Source organism: Hevea brasiliensis, chromosome 18 (assembly GCF_030052815.1).
Source record: "Hevea brasiliensis isolate MT/VB/25A 57/8 chromosome 18, ASM3005281v1, whole genome shotgun sequence".
In the NCBI taxonomy this organism is placed as follows: Eukaryota; Viridiplantae; Streptophyta; class Magnoliopsida; order Malpighiales; family Euphorbiaceae; genus Hevea; species Hevea brasiliensis.
In genome coordinates, this window is record NC_079510.1 from 4,822,446 (window position 1) to 4,829,798 (window position 7,353).

Below are 7,353 nucleotides of genomic sequence, written 5' to 3' on the forward strand. Positions count from 1 at the left end.
CCGAGCAAGGCGTGTTACACGGCGTGCCGGAACACCTAGTCTGTGATTATCTCATTTCTTGAACTCAATTTAATTTTAAGAAGTCTTTCATGTAATATTCATATCATGCTGTTACTATTGTCATACTTTGTTAAAATCAGTGTTTCAAGACTGGTAATAAAAATTTGGCAAGGTGCCGTCTATATTTAGGACAAACTTTCCTTCCAAACTTGTTGAAAACAGTTTAATATTATGATATCAAAATCTCAAATATTTCACAATCTCTATTTCTCAGTAAAGTCAATAGACTTTTACAGTCATTAAATAGTTCCATAATACAGTCCATAATAATTTAAATATATACAGAAAATCTCCATGTTATTTAATATGTACAAAATATTACAAACTTTAGAGCTTTCATAACATTATAAAATACAGGGCTGAATTTCAAATATACAACAAAAGTACAAAATACAAGATATCCTATGTCCTACCATGTATGCAATGCAGTGCAGATAACTCTGGACTCTTGTGCATATATGATGTCTCACCAGGTCGTAGGCCTGCTGGGCTCCCCAGCTGTGTCTCCAATACCTACGCGTTACAAAAGCAACGCGCTAAGCAATTTTGCTTAGTGGTGCCAAATATAAAGAAATATACACTAAAATAAAGTAAATAAAGTGTTTACAAATTTTTGGTGGTGCTGTATGTCAGTAGACTGGATTTAGCTATTTGAACTTAATAATACTTGAATTACTGCCCGTGTAGCCTATATACTGACCAGACTGGATAAATGGATATACTGGCACTGGGTACCTAGTACCTGTTAGTAGTATGCCCTAGAGCATATCATTTAGTATGTATCTTGTACATATTTTTATTAATAAAAGGCATTTCCACTTTTCCGTTTACATAATATATTTATGTGTAATAGAAAAGGTCCATTGATATTTTGTTAGAAATATTATTCTTAAGTTGTTAAGAATATGAGTGACAATATTTCTAGCACAAAGTATCATAAATAGGTTCACAATCGAGGATACTTCATAATAAGGACATGACTTATCGTAAAGATTGTATTCATGTTTGTTCCCAAGTTATTTATATGAGATATAAATAAGATGGAATGGTGAGTCTCATGCCATATAACAAACATGATAGGCACTTATAAATGATAAGTAGGCCGAACCAGTGACACTTATGACAAGCACATGGAGTTTACTCTTGTCAATGTTTTGTCATAAATCATATCGATGCATATAATCTTTAGACACGAGATAGCACAGATTATCTTGTATATAGGTAGTTTGAGTTTGATCTGCTTTCATACTTGTACTATGTATGGGTATATGGGCATGTGTTGGCTCCTGCTAGTTATATATGGAGGTAGGTGTTGATCAAGATGGAATCTGTTCCTCTAAGTACATAGAGATAAAATCCTATGTTCATTTAATTGTTCTTGATGTTTCAAGTTCTGGCAGACAGATAGATTTATTCGAAAGAGTTTCGATGAGAAAAATCTTTTAATCAAGAACTGGAATTAAAAGAGAACATAATATTCATAGCAAATGGAGTTTGACATAAACCATGACTCCGGCTTGAGTTGGGATTTTGTAATGAGAGATTCTAGTGCATGGTAACATATGATTATAGGTTCATTTAAGGTAAATCTTATTACTAATTGGGTGGCCATGGCATGCTATGCTAGGTGTTAACCATGGTCTATGAGGTTCATAAAATGATTTAGAGAAATCATTTATGGTAAGAAAGAGTTCTGATGATATTAAGAGTTGATATCATTTCTCATTGCCAATTAGTGATGAGCCTAGTAAGTCACACACATACACAAGTTATCACCTATTTAAATATGATTTAATTAATTAATTAAAGAGTTTAATTGATTAATTAAATAGATTTGGTTTGCAAGTAAATTGCAAAGTCCCTAGCATGACTTGAAACCAAATTGATGTGTAGTATAAATTAAATTTATATTTAAAGTGTTTAAATATGAATTTAATTGATGAGAAATTAATTAATAGAGATTAATTAATTAATTTATATTTGATATAAATTAATTAGAAGAAGAAAATAATTATTTTGGGTTAAGAACTCAAAATTAAGACATAGGGGCATTTTGGTCATTTCACAGTGTGACACGTGGCACCATGAGATGGTGACACGTGGCACCATGAGATGGTGACACATGGGATTACACATAAGCTTGCCAAATGTTTTTTAATCATGTAAGATGATTAAAATCAAGATTAAATATAGGTTTGACACTTGGCACAATGTGATTGGGTCACTTAAACCTAGAGCTAATCAAAAGGTGACATGTGGCTAGGGTTTAATGTGTTAACCTAGCTATTTAAGTGTGGTTATGAAAAGAAAACATAACCAGCAGCCTCTCCTCTCATATGTCACGCCACTTTGAGCCTCTCCAGCTATTTCTCTTCATCTCTCATCAATTCAAAGAGATTAGCCATCAATCTCTTGAATTAAGAACACTAGAAATTGTTTCTAGTGTCCTGTTTACATCTCTAATCTTTTAAAAGGCAGAACTTGAATTTCTAATTAATAGAAAAGGCTTTAGAAGCTATTCAAGGGCTGCCATAGGTGTTCTTGGTGTGGACAAGCTAGAGGGACAACATCTGGTGTCCTGAAGACGAATCTCAAAGCGCGGAACATTTGCGGCACATCAAGAGGTTAGTGTAATCGTTCTTGATTTAATCTAGGGCTCTAAAATTAATCTGATTAATTTTAAAATCTTAAATGGCAAATACATATCCAAAAACATATTAAAAGAGTTTTAATATGTTGTTTATCATTGAAATCAAATAGATAAAAATAAATATTGCATGGTGCATGTGACCCTAGGTGAAAATTTTTGAATTCAATGGTATAAACTTGTGTTTTTCACGCTTTTGTTCCTTCAGTACCTCAGGCCGTCACACCATCGGTCACAAAGTGTCTCCCGGTGTGCAAATAGTGTGGCTAAGAAGCCATATAGTCAATCTGGCGATAAGCCAAGAATAAATACACAATATGTATAGCCGTAGGCTATTAAAGTCACAATGCGGCATAATAAGCCGTAAAAATACAGTATGGCATGAAGCCATTTACAGAACAGCTGTCAGAATCCTATTGGCATGCCAACCTATCCATACTAGTCAACTAGGCAAACTAGGGCACATTATTAATTAATTGTTTAATTCTTCAATTTTTGGAGTTTGCTAACTATTATATAATTCACAAGTCAATGCATATGTTGACCTTTTTAGGTAATATGGACAAGTTGTTTCTAGCATCAATATGTCAAAATTTATATCTCAATATGCTGCCAATATAGTGCAATTTACCATTTTTACAAGTTGGCATTTATTGCCAAAATGCTTCAAGCATCACTGTAAGCAAAATGTCAAATTCTCAATTTTGTGTGCTAGATTGGTCTAGCTTAAAGTCCTATTTCCCTTGGTTTTTAGCTTCTAGTCAAAGAAGCAAAATTGTAGCTCTATGTCTTATTGCACGCGGGGCAAAATTTCAGGTCATTCCGAGTTGTGTAGACCAAGATATGGTCAATTTTCTAAAGCTGGACAGATTGCACTTTTAGTGCACAATTTCGTCAATTTTTAGGTCACTTTTGGTTCGGCAGTTTTTGTGCCCGAAATTGTGCAAGCCATTTGACTTGGTTCTGCTCATTTCTGGGCTTTGGTGTCTTCATAAGACTTGTAGATATAGGTCTTAACTATTCATGGTCAAAATATCAGGTCAATTGGACCTGTTTTGAGTGAGTTATGGCCTAAACACTAACTGCTGCCCAAATGGTCAGTTTTCAGGCCTTAAATGCACTAATCCGGATTTGGTCACTTTTTAAGGTCAGTTTCTAGGCAGAATTTTGGCAACCTTTCTACATGAAAGTTGGCCTATTTGGTGTCTAGTTTCACCCCATATTGGCCTTATACCAATTGGGTTCATAGTTTGGCACTTATGGCCTCATTTAGGTGCTGCCTTCAATACACAACCTGCACAAAGCTCATACACTCCCAATTTAATGTTCCTTCTCCTCCTCATTACTACAATATTCAATCAACAACACTTCTATACATATATTGTACACAATTTCAGCAACAATTCTAGGCAGAATGTTCAAGTGCTCAATGCACACAATCCATCATTAAGTTCAACATTCACTTCCACCAAAATTCAACATACTTCAATGTTAATATTACACATATACTTCAACATATTCATACTTCAACATCACTTACACTTGCTGCCCACAATTTAACATTAACATATATCATTAATAACCATATGTTCACACACAAATTCATGCTATTAGGGGCTGCCAAACATGGCAGTTTGCTCAAGGCTTCAAGGTTCCATTTCACACCTTTAATCTAAACACTACATGTACATACTTATGCACAAACTTACTATAACTTTCATTTGAATTAATCAACCTTCATTTTCATTCATTAGAAGTAAAAATAACTCAAGCTCAACAAGGGTTCATGGCTGCCAAAAATGGACAAGTCCATTTCTCACTATTTCTTTTATTTCTCTTCACCAAAACACTCACCTCAACCTAAACACAAGCTTTACTAAAGCAAGGGAGGGATTTTGGACACTTACAACTTTTGGAGCTTGTTAAAACTTTACCAAATTTCTTCCTTTTTGTTCCCTATAATCTGCCCAAGAGGTGTGGACCAACTTTAGTGAAGGAGCTTGAGAAAACTATGGCTTATTCATGGTGGATGTGAAGCTTTTGCTTGGGATGTTAATGGTGGTTTTGGGAGGAGATGAAATTCGGCCAAAATGAGTTATGAGGAAGAAGAAGATGTTATGGGATTACACATGTCCATTTAGGTGTTTAAAATACTCCCTTAGTGGTCCACTAACTTAATATATATATAAATATAATTAAACTTTTAATTATCCTAAGTTTACCCCCAATTTCTTTCACTATTCTTATAATGTATCACAATTTAATTTTTCATGACATTTTCTAAGAGCAATATCATTTATTTTTAATAGACATTGAGGTCAAAAGGCAGCTCTTGGTGTCAAATGACCAAAATGCCACTTTGGGTTATTTTCCCGATTTTTCGGTAACACCGATTTTTGTCTGTTTCTCGATTTTTCATTTTTCTTTGTACTAATTTATTAATTTTTCTTTGATATTTCTAGTGTCAATTATATTTCAATAAACCTTTATTTATGTCTCAAAATTAGATTCAGAGGGTTCCCCACGGTCCTGAGGTCGGCAACGGCCTTCCCAGTGCGGTCACCCATCGCTGTGGTGCCGGCTCGTTTAACTTAGCTTCATTTTCTCTCTTTTATTTTTGTTTGATTTTTCTTGTATTTTCTTTTTATTTATTTCATCATTACATGTCTGTTCACTATCACCGAAGTGTAGTTCCAGACATCCTGACTTGCCTAGACTGTTATTTGACCACTGGAGCAATAGAACGTATAGATCACGTATAGGGAGGATGTTACCCCCCCCCCCCCCCCCCCCCAGTAGGCTAAAAAAAATATTGAGTTATTACTCTCTTCTTATCCATTTTCGGGGGAGGTGTGGCCTGGGCCTTGTGTTTTCCTTGACTTCACATAATCAAAGGTTCGCTCTTGGTGGGCTAGTTTAATTAAAGATTTCATTCCTAATGGCATTGATGGCATATGGAATGATATGAATGAGCTAGTTGTTTTTGAGGTGACTCTCATGGTTATTTTCTTTAGTGGTACTTAGACTTATTATTTAACTTTTCAGATAGCAACAAAGACAATGCCTAAAAGCAATATTCATCGAGGTGATGATGAACTTGGGGGTTCTCAGGAGCACTCATATTATCACAATGTATTCATTCTTTGCTTTTCTTTTATTTTCTTTTTAACAAGAGAATGATTTCTACTAATGGAAATTAAAATAGTTCCATGTTGTGATTGCTTTTATTTGTGTTTACTTTTGATAACCAAATAAAATTCTGAACTTAAAGTTCTTATTTTTAGGTATTTGGCATGCTGATGGCAAGATCAACATTTGAAGGCATGAAATTAGCTAATGAAAATAAGCGTCCCTTTGTTCTTACTAGAGCTGGATTTATTGGCAGTCAAAAGTATGCTACAACATGGACAGGAGATAACGTTGCAAATTGGGAGCATCTACGCATGTCTATCTCCATGGTTCCTAAATTGGTGAGTAATTTATGAAGTTTGAGAGATTAAATTATTGTAATTTCGGGCTTAAAGTCATGGGAAAGTATGGAAAATTGAACAAGTGAGAGGTCTAAAGTTTATGAATGTCTTACATGAATGCTAATAACAAAATTGGTGGAAATTTTATTTCTCATCCTAGATTGCAAGTCAATTAGGAATTTAAGGTCTACCAGCATGATTTTGCCTGTTGTTGCTAGACCTTCAGGAGTCCTCTTTTCATTTATATTATAGTTATTTCTCTTATTAAAGTGGCAACTGTAAAATCAATTATCTCTCTTTCTTCTCTTTTCATAGGATATTTACTAAATCAATTTCTTTTAAAAATAAATTTACCGATGAATACTAAACTTCAAATATTCCTATATACCAATTGTGAACTTTTAGGTAATGCCATGTTCATTGCTCATTGTTCATTGCAGAAAGTTCTAAGCATATCCAAATGTTGAAGAGGTTTCAGGACCAAAGGGCGCAAAGCTTTGTAGAATCCCTATTAAACTGAAATGTAGTGATTGGATTATTAAAATAGTTCCCTGGATTAGGGGTAGAATTATTTCCATGGGGCACCTTCCTACAGGTAATGATCATATTTTGGTGAGAGCAGTAGAGGCACAAATTATAATTGTATCTTTCTGTTCATGTGAGACTATACATTTATTCATCTTGTTTTCATGGCAATCAATCAATGGCATTATATTCCGATCCATTTAGAAGTCTTCACAAACTTTAACAATGATAAAATTAAAAATTTCTTGTCTCAATGTTATTTAATTATACATCATGTGATGAGAGGTATTTGATTCCTATTTTTTTTATGATGACAATAGGAACACAGTGGCTTAATAGCAAGATTGAGATTGATGGATATGAAAAATATAGTGGTACTGAGTACCCATCATCAAGGATGCTGTGAAGAATATAAGATCATTGAATAAGTTGCTATGAATATCTATTTTCTAATACAAACATGATTTTGAAGTACATTTTTTTTTCTATTCCTTATTTCTATATAATGAACATGGCTATCTGTGTGATAAGTTGAAGCATGTGAGATAATTACTTATGAAAGTCATGATATATTATTCTACAAGGGAAATATTTTTAGATCAGTGGCATAGACAACAAGAAGCTAAAGGAAAAATAAAATTAAGCAATCAG

At 33.9% G+C, this 7,353-nt stretch overlaps 1 pseudogene; it reads left to right on the forward strand.

Moving 5' to 3' along the window:
- LOC131168958 (uncharacterized) overlaps positions 1-7,108 on the forward strand; it is a 169,791-nt pseudogene extending 162,683 nt beyond the window's left edge.
- Positions 7,109-7,353: the final 245 nt, after the last annotated feature.